Source organism: Nothobranchius furzeri, chromosome 9 (assembly GCF_043380555.1).
Source record: "Nothobranchius furzeri strain GRZ-AD chromosome 9, NfurGRZ-RIMD1, whole genome shotgun sequence".
In the NCBI taxonomy this organism is placed as follows: domain Eukaryota; kingdom Metazoa; phylum Chordata; class Actinopteri; order Cyprinodontiformes; family Nothobranchiidae; genus Nothobranchius; species Nothobranchius furzeri.
Window position 1 is genome coordinate 9,457,152 of NC_091749.1, and position 9,903 is coordinate 9,467,054.

The 9,903-nt window shown below is 41.1% G+C and overlaps 1 long non-coding RNA gene across 1 annotated transcript; it reads right to left on the reverse strand.

Annotated features, from left to right (window-relative positions):
- Positions 1-55: 55 nt before the first annotated feature.
- LOC129155117 (uncharacterized) lies at positions 56-1,580 on the reverse strand. Its single transcript, XR_011521547.1, has 2 exons — positions 1,295-1,580; positions 56-390 (listed from the first exon to the last, which is right to left on the reverse strand). It is a non-coding gene; the product is annotated as an uncharacterized lncRNA (long non-coding RNA).
- Positions 1,581-9,903: the final 8,323 nt, after the last annotated feature.

Below are 9,903 nucleotides of genomic sequence, written 5' to 3' on the forward strand. Positions count from 1 at the left end.
ATAACTTGTAAATGATTATTCCTCACTTTTGTCTTAACCAAAGAAATTCCAGTAATTGAGCAAAAACATTTATTTTTAACACTAAATTTTATAAAACAGGGCGCAAAGTGTCGGCACATGTATGTATGTCGATGGTCCGCCCCAACCGAACCAGGAGACACAGACGTCAGGGAGGCCAAGGTTGTCTCTGCAGCTCTCTGGGCACCACGCCTCACATAGCTGTCTCCAATGATCCAAATGGCTATGGAGAAAAAATAACAGGTTTGTCATAATTGTTCAAAGTACAAAACCATACATGAAGTGGTGAGACAGGTATGTGGAACTTAACTAGCTGCTTTGTGTAGCTGATGTTGGAGACACACAGGCTGCCATGGTGACATTTAAACAGATCTAAGAAAAAAATGAAAATTAAAAACTCCAAGACCTCATGTCATATTTACTAATCAGCTATGGCTGATTTATTGTTTGGATCACAGTGAGTTACACTAATTCTAATATATTTTTATTTCTATTATACATACATACTTTTTAACTGTTATTTTCACATGACTGTTATCAGGCTCTCTTGTTCTGGTTCTCATGATAATCCCGTGTCTTCCAGTAAGTTATCTTGTGCTTACTTCATCTGTAGAATGTCTCTTTACTTTTGGTAAATTGTACTGAGTCCAGAATAAAGACTAGTTGGCTGTACAAGATACAAACAAGTATTACATTTTGGAAATATATGAAATGTATTTACGCTGCTAATTTAGCTCGAATACTAATAACTGCCATATTTTCCGGACTATAACTCGCACTTTTTTACATATTCTGGCTGGTCCTGCTACTTATACTCCAGAGCGACTTATATAACAAAATATGTAGGCTACACCGCGCTGCTGCGGGCCGACTCCGACCCACACAAGAATGAGTTCCCCTGTCCCGCTGGGAGGGTTTCAAACACCGCCAGCATCTGTTAGAGCCTGTGGCGGGGTGCTGAGGGCCGGCTCCAGCCCAGGAATGAGCTCTCCTCGCCGGCCGGGAGGGTTTGAAACACCGCCATCCTCTCCTCTGCTGGCTGTTGTTCATTCTGTTATGGTTACCGGTGCTTGTGTTGCAATGTGAAACGCTTGGTCTCAGATTTTGTAAGAAAGATAATAAAATGTCCCCCAAAATACGACTTAAATATATTTTCTCTTCTTCATGATACATTTAATGGCTGGTGCGACTCAGGAGTGATAGCGCCGAAAAAAACTGTACTGAAAACTTGCTCAAAGCAAAATGTATTCATTACGGAAATAAATTATAAACTTACCGATTTAAATCTTTTTTAATACAGGTACTTCTCACGAACAGGCGCAGAAAACCTCCACCTAAACTCCGTGTGAGGTTCAGGTCGATGGGTGTTCCAGTTAGCTCCGGTTGGGTTGAAGCTAGGTGGCTACATCCGTTAGCTCGGCTCCCACCTCCGCTTTAGCTTTGGGTTAGCCAGGGTTAGCTTCAGGTTTTTTTTATTTTTTTATTATTATTGTTTTTTTTGGGTTAGCTTCAGGTTAGCTCGTAGCTAGTTCGCCTGGGTGTCGTCACTCGAGCCCAGCCTTACAGCCACACCCTCAGCACCTCCTCTCTTCCCTTTTATGGGATTGTCTGGGCTGGACGGAACCTGTGACACGGTCAAAATGGCGGTGGTGGCCACCTGCCATTATAGACAACAAACGTGTTATTGAAGCCAATGGAATCCGTTTGTCCAGCCGTTGTCTGCGTTTGCGTCCTCCTCTCACTCTACGTTTCGACGTTATTACGTCGCTTTGTGACGTCATACTGCCAGCCTATAAATAGGGCTCTAGAACCCGCTTAGTCAGTCAGTCGAGCTAAGGTTAGCTGGAAGGGTGAGTGCATTCGGGTATCTCTTATCAACACTCAGAAATTTCTGTAAATTTACGGCAGAATTCCAACAGTAACATACCGATTTTCCAAATTATGGTGGGATAATGTTAAATCCGATGTTTTTTTTTGTTGAATTATGACAGCCGGAAAATTACGGCCAAAAAACTGTCTAATACATTATTTCTTTTGAAGCACATTTTTGAAGTTCAGTTCTTGAACAGTCAGCTACGTTGAAGAAGAAGAAAAAGAAGACAATCACTGTTCATCCTCCAACTTGAAAGCTTCTAAAAGGTAAGTTTATCACTCTTAAGAATGTAAATTGTGGTTTTGGTTAGTGTTAAGTCAATCTATAGATCACCAGAAACCCACTTGTCAAAGTTTAGCTTACAAAACATGACACGAAATGAAACATCACTTGCACCATAGTAATTTTGGGAGTTTTATGGTGGAAAGTTAAATATTTATTTTTAATGACTGGAATTATAGATTTGTCATGTAGGACCACGTTTTTGTTTTTCAACTTTGTACATTCTTGCTAGCGTTAGCATCTGAACTGGAGGCTCTTTATTGCGATTTTTCATTAATAACTATTAATGTGCATCCGTGCCACCGCTGGGCTCTCTATCAGGCGTACAGTGGTTGGTGGACATTCTTTTTGGGCCAACAGTACCGACGCTTTTTATGCCGACTTGGGACTGGTCCATAATAGCAGTAAGCTATTAGTGGCCCTATTAACATTTGGACTGTCTCATTTTTCTAACCAAACCGTATTCACTCTGGTCCTGCATTTTGCAAAAATAATAAAAAGCAGAGGTGGAAAGTAACGAATTAGCAGGGGGGGTACACTTTAGATAATGAGGACAAACAGCCATTTTACCGCAGTTTTGCTCAAACATCAGTTCAGTCCCTGTAATCCACTCGCTTTTTACCTACTCTCTCCCTCCTCCTGTGGCTTGGATCCCGCACCTTCGCGCATCGGTGTGACGTCATCAGAATTCTGCTCGGTTCGGTAACCAGACTCGGTTCCGTGTTTGAGATGTGTTTCCCTACCATTCCGCACGGCATCGGCAAAATAACGTTTAGCGCTCATAACAAGCGGATTCTCAGTACTTTGCTAATTAAACAGAAGACCTGCAGGCCTCTGTGAGTTAAAACATCCTGATACTTTTTCAGGTGTAAACATTGTGCTCCATCCCTGTGTTTGAACTCAAGATGCTCCTTGATGCCACAGATATGTGATGATTTAGCTTGTTTTACTCCAGAATAAGAGATTACATTATTACAAAAGCAGTTCAATGTAGTTAAATTAGTCATTCAGATGATTCTAACATGCTGCTGCTGCTGCTGGTGTGTGTGTGTGTGTGTGTGTGTGTGTGTGTGTGTGTGTGTGTGTGTGTGTGTGTGTGTGTGTGTGTGTGTGTGTGTGTGTGTGTGTGTGTGTGTGTGTGTGTGTGTGTGTGTGTGTGTGTGTGTGTGTGTGTGTGTGTTAGTTAGTTACACATATAGGACTGCATGAGACAGCATGGTTTCATCAAATCCATGCATCTTATTTCTTGGCTGAAGTAATGGCTCAGGAAAATAACTTATATTTCATGAATAATGACGTCTCTGCAGTGTTTATGATAATGTTTTATCTTATATTGGACCTATCTTTGGTCTGAGAGGTTTCGACGTTATTACGTCGCTTTGTGACGTCATCTTGCCAGCCTATAAATAGGGCTCTAGAACCCGCTTCGTCAGTCAGTCGAGCTAAGGTTAGCTGGAAGGGTGAGTGCATTCGGGTATCTCTTATCAACACTCAGAAATTTCTGTAAATTTACGGCAGAATTCCAACAGTAACATACAGTTTTTCCAAATTACGGTGGGATAATGTTAAATCTGATGTTTTTTTGTTGAATTATGACAGCCGGAAAATTACGGCCAAAAAACTGTCTAATACAGTATTTCTTTTGAAGCACATTTTTGAAGTTCTGTTCTTGAACAGTCAGCAGTCAGCTACGTTGAAGAAGAAAAAGAAGACAATCACTGTTCATCCTCCAACTTGAAAGCTTCTAAAAGGTAAGTTTATCACTCTTAAGAATGCAAATTGTGGTTTTGGTTAGTGTTAAGTCAATCTATAGATCACCAGAAACCCACTTGTCAAAGTTTAGCTTACAAAACATGACACGAAATGAAACATCACTTGTACCATAGTAATTTTGGGAGTTTTATGGTGGAAAGTTAAATATTTATTTTTAATGACTGGAATTATAGATTTGTCATGTAGGACCACGTTTTTGTTTTTCATCTTTGTACATTCATGCTAGCGTTAGCATCTGAACTGGAGGCTCTTTATTGCGATATTTCATTAATAACTATTAATGTGCATCCGTGCCACCGCTGGGCTCTCTATCAGGCGTACAGTGGTTGGTGGACATTCTTTTTGGGCCAACAGTACCGACGCTTTTTATGCCGACTTCGGACTGGTCCATAATAGCAGTAAGCTATTAGTGGCCCTATTAACATTTGGACTGTCTCATTTTTCTAACCAAACCGTATTCGCTCTGGTCCTGCATTTTGCAAAAATAATAAAAAGCAGAGGTGGAAAGTAACGAATTAGCAGGGGGGGTACACTTTAGATAATGAGGACAAACAGCCATTTTACCGCAGTTTTGCTCAAACATCAGTTCAGTCCCTGTGATCCACTCGCTCTTTACCTCCTCTCTCCCTCCTCTCCTGTGGGTTGGATCCCGCACCTTCGCGCATCGGTGTGACGTCATCAGAATTCTGCTCGGTTCGGTAACCAGACTCGGTTCCGTGTTTGAGATGTGTTTCCCTACCGTTCCGCACGGCAGCGGCAAAATAACGTTTAGCGCTCATAACAAGCGGATTCTCAGTACTTTGCTAATTAAACAGAAGACCTGCAGGCCTCTGTGAGTTAAAACATCCTGATGCTGTTTCAGGTGTAAACATTGTGCTCCATCCCTGTGTTTGAACTCAAGATGCCCCTTGATGCCACAGATATGTGATGATTTAGCTTGTTTTACTCCAGAATAAGAGATTAAATAATTACAAAAGCAGTTCAATGTAGTTAAATTAGTCATTCAGATGATTCTAGTGAGTGAGTGAGTGTGTGTGTGTGTGTGTGTGTGTGTGTGTGTGTGTGTGTGTGTGTGTGTGTGTGTGTGTGTTAGTTACACATATAGGACTGCATGAGACAACATGGTTTCATCAAATCCATGCATCTTATTTCTTGGCTGAAGTAATGGCTCAGGAAAATAACTCATATTTCATAAATAATGATGTCTCTGCAGTGTTTATGATAATGTTTTATCTTATATTGGACCTATCTTTGGTCTGGGAGGTGTAACATATCATGATGCAAGCCTTTTAAAAAATGTTAAAGTGTTACAAGAGGAGATAAATGCATGAATTTAAAGTTCATGTTTGGAGACCAACCTTCACAGTTTGGAGGCTCACGCTGGTGTGGAGACACCATTAGTTCTAGTAACACCTGGGCTCCCAAGGCCTATTCTGACAGGATGGACGTTACGGGACCCTTAAGGATTCCAGTTGGATGATTGGAGGATTATTTAGGAGGATTGGAAGGAGCAAAGTGATTTCAGTGGTGAAGGGTTAAAGGTATTGGCTTGGCATTAAAATTGTAGATATGCAAAATAACTACACTTTACCATCTATATAAACATGTACTGGGTTCAGTTTTTTATTTTGTTAATGACTTTTGTCATAAATCATGACAGAAAATCCAAATCCTCTCCTCCAGACATTGAAGAACTGTGTTTCGCATACGTCATTCCAGCACGTAAAACAAGGTAGCTGCTGATGCTAGTATTGTGAATCACCGTTATTTGTTTACTTTCATGCTCCTAATTATTACGTAAAATTGCGTTTACAGCTGCAGCAAAAGGTCTGAGCCATGTGTCTGTGTCCTACATGCATTTTAAATAACAGGTCTGATCTAAAATAATAAACTACATCTATAAATCCATCTAGAACCGCACCGCTACTTCTGGACTCCAGACGAGTCCCGTTAGCATGACTGCAGCAAAACTGCTAACCGTGTTAGCTCTGGTAAGGAAAGAACAAGTTCTTTGGGAAAGCTACGACACACACACACACACACACACACACACACACACACACACACACACACACACACACACACACACACACACACACACACACACACACACACACACACACACACACACACACACACACACACACACACACACACACACACACACACACACAGATATAATCTAAAAGATGATCTCTATATTTCAACATTAGAACCTCCGTGACATCCTGGATTAGTGCAAACAACGAATTGAGCTAAGGAGTTACTCCAGCATCAGGAAGATTTATTCTGGTAAATTGTTGGTTAAATATTTTCCAGAGTTATATCAATAAATACACACAGCAGTAAAACTGTAGATTACTGAAATATATTGGGACACGTGATGGAACTAAGACCAGCTGAGAACTTGTCAGCTTAGAGCTCCCAGTGGAGCACAGAAATGACATATTAAAGAAAAGTAAACAAACTGTACCAATTTTGGTTCTGAAGATGAACAGAATCCTCCTATGTCCAAATCGGGTCGCAGGTCTTCTGAGTCAAACGGTCTAAAACATGTCTGCACCTCTGGTAGTGATATCCAGCCGGCGGGGTCTGAGTTCGGTTGAACTCCGGTAATCCAATATTCGTCCTTGTCACCGTATCCCAGAGAAAAAACATATCTGACCGACTAGTAGAGGCTTCAGAAGCTACATCTGATTGATGACACATTGTTCTCTGCTATAATGCTAACGCAGAAACAGCGGAGTCAGGCATTTACTACAGCGGTTTCAGCAGAGCTCCTTGTGAAACGTCACCAGCTGCCCAAGGCTTAGACTGGAAGTTAGTTTGTTTTTCCCGCGCCGGTCACAAACATCAGATTTTCTTACAATTCCAGCCGTCAAAATCCAAAAATCTTTTTCATCTGAGATTTTAATACCCATTTGCACATGCTGTTCAAACGAAATTTGCCTCTGGCTGATATCTTTAAATGAGTGAGTGAACCCACTACCAAGGATGAACTCTGCTAACTTCAAAAATCAGCTGCTCTAAATAAGCATGAAGGTCAGAGGGGAGCTCTAGGATGGACATGGATAAAGGAACTGTAATGTAGAGGTAAAGTAGGGCAGGGCCAATGTTAACAGCTGTCATACAGTCCATTTGAAATGTTTGACTTTCATTTAGCTTGTTATGTGACAGGTTAGAGCACAGTCTCATGTTAGAGTTTTGTCATGAGAACATTGAGATACCTCACATACTGATGGCATCTAAAAATTAACATTTTTATTTTCAAAATAAAGAATAATTTTAATCACAATTGAAACGTACAATCCTAGAAAAACCTCGTCCAATCAATGTGCACGTCCTGTTCTCACTGATTGGATAGAAATCCTTCCATCAAACTGTTTGTGTGTGTCAGTGTGTGTGCGTGCACACACGAGCGTGTTGTGAACTGGTGTTGTGGTTTTGCACTGATGTAACCGTTTTTACGCTGACAAAAATGTAACTAAGTAACTTTTGCTTTGAGTACATTTTATTTACGATAATTTTTACTTTTACTTGAGTAAAAATTTAGGCAAGTACTTTTACATGTATTTGAGTAAAAAACTATCAAAGTACTGGTACTCGTACTTAAGTAGGAAATTTTAGTAATCTTTCCACCTCTGATAAAAAGATGGCACCGTGATTGTGTCCGAATCACTTGCAAACGGGGACCAACTGATATGTATGGATGTACAAGATTCCAGCCAGAACTTCCTCCAGAGGAAACTGATGACACAGTGGAAGAGAAACGTCAAAGATTACAGAGCACTTACAGCAACCATGGCATTAACGGAGAGGATAGGCCCGAAGCGGCTGCTTTGATGAACACCACATTTAGCCTTCAGCGCAAACATATAAACAGGATCCCTGCTCCCTCCTTAACTGATTTGCAAACCAGCTGGCCTTACCTGTTTACACAACGTGGAATTTTTTCTCACTTTGAGTTGCTGACTGATGTTGCCGTCCTCCATGCCTTGGAACTGTCAATTGAGGAGTTTGGTAATGCCATTGTGGAGTACTTCCGCACTAAAGTCAAGACTGCTAATGTCCAGACAATCCTGGCACAAGAAGAAACTGATGATCTAACATTCCTTGTTGTCCAGCTTTTGATGGCTCACTTCACTTTTTTTTGTATATTATTTTTTTTTTCTCCTGGCACTCACAGAGCATAGTCGCTTCTGCTTTGCTCCCTTATCTTTTTTTCCCTAGGCTCTTTTTGTCCTTGTCAGTGCTTATAAGTTTGAGGTGTTTTTTTCTGCACATTACAGCTACACCCTGTCGGGAGTAACTCTGGTATGCTTTTTTTCCCCTCCACCAACCTATCCTCATGTAATTCCTTTTCATCTATTAAGGTAGCGCGACTCATGTTGCGAATGACCGCAGACACCAATTCTTGTCATGTGTCTTGCTCATGTATGTCTGATCTCTGAATTTCGTTTCTCTGTATGTCTTGCACATGTGGTAGAAATGACAATAAATTACTTCAAGGAGTCCCCTGATGGGCTGATTCTGACTACTGATGTAGGCTTATTGCACATAAATATTATGAGCTTCGTCCATTTTTGTATGTATATGCATACTGTCTTGTTAATGTACACTTGTCCATGTTTTACAGGAGTTTGCAACGGCAGCGGACGTCGAAACCAGCCTAAGTTTGCCAGCCCTCGTCTGATTTTGAGTGAGTTCAGAACTGATTAGCACTATTCACATGCCAAACAACCAAACAACCAACCAGCTCTATACACGTAAAACTAACCAGCTCTATACACGTAAAACTAACCAGCTCTATACACGTAAAACTAACCAACCAACCAACAAAACAACCAACCAGCTCTATACACGTACAACTAACCAGCTCTATACACGTAAAACTAACCAACCAATCAACTAACCAGCTCTATACACATAAAACTAACCAACCAACCAACCAGCTCTATACACGTCCAACCAACCAACCCACCCTATACACGTAAAACTAACCAACCAACCAGCTCTATACATGTAAAACTAACCAGCTCTATACACGCAAAACTAACCAGCTCTATACACGTAAAACTAACCAGCTCTATACACGTCAAACTAACCAACCAACCAACCAACCAACCAGCTCTATACACGTAAAACCAACCAACCAACCAGCTCTATACACGTAAAACCAACCAACCAGCTCTATACACGTAAAACCAACCAACCAACCAACCCACCCTATACACTAAAACTAACCAGCCCTATACACGTAAAACTAACCAGCTCTATACACGTAAAACTAACCAACCAACCAACCAGCTCTATACACGTAAAACTCACCAGCCCTATACACGTAAAACTCACCAGCCCTATACACGTAAAACTGACCAGCCCTATACACGTAAAACTGACCAGCCCTATACACGTAAAACTCACCAGCCCTATACACGTAAAACTAACCAGCCCCATACACGTAAAACTAACCAGCCCCATACACGTAAAACTAACCAGCCCCATACACGTAAAACTAACCAGCCCCATACAGGTAAAACTAACCAGCCCCATACACGTAAAACTAACCAGCCCCATTCACGTAAAAGTAACCAGCCCCATACACGTTAAAGTAACCAGCCCTATACACATAAAACTAACCAACCAACCAACCAGCTCTATACACGTAAAACTAACCAGCTCCATACACATAAAACCAGCCAACAAACCCACCCTATACCCGTAAAACTAACCAGCCCTATACACGCAAAACTAACGAGCCCTATACACGTAAAACTAACCAACCAACCAACCAGCTCTATACATGTACAACTAACCAACCAACCAACCAGCTCTATACATGTACAACTAACCAGCTCTATACACGTAAAACCAACCAACCAACCAAGCAACCAACCAGCTCTATACACATAAAACCAACCAACCAACAAACCCACCCTATACACGTAAACTTAACC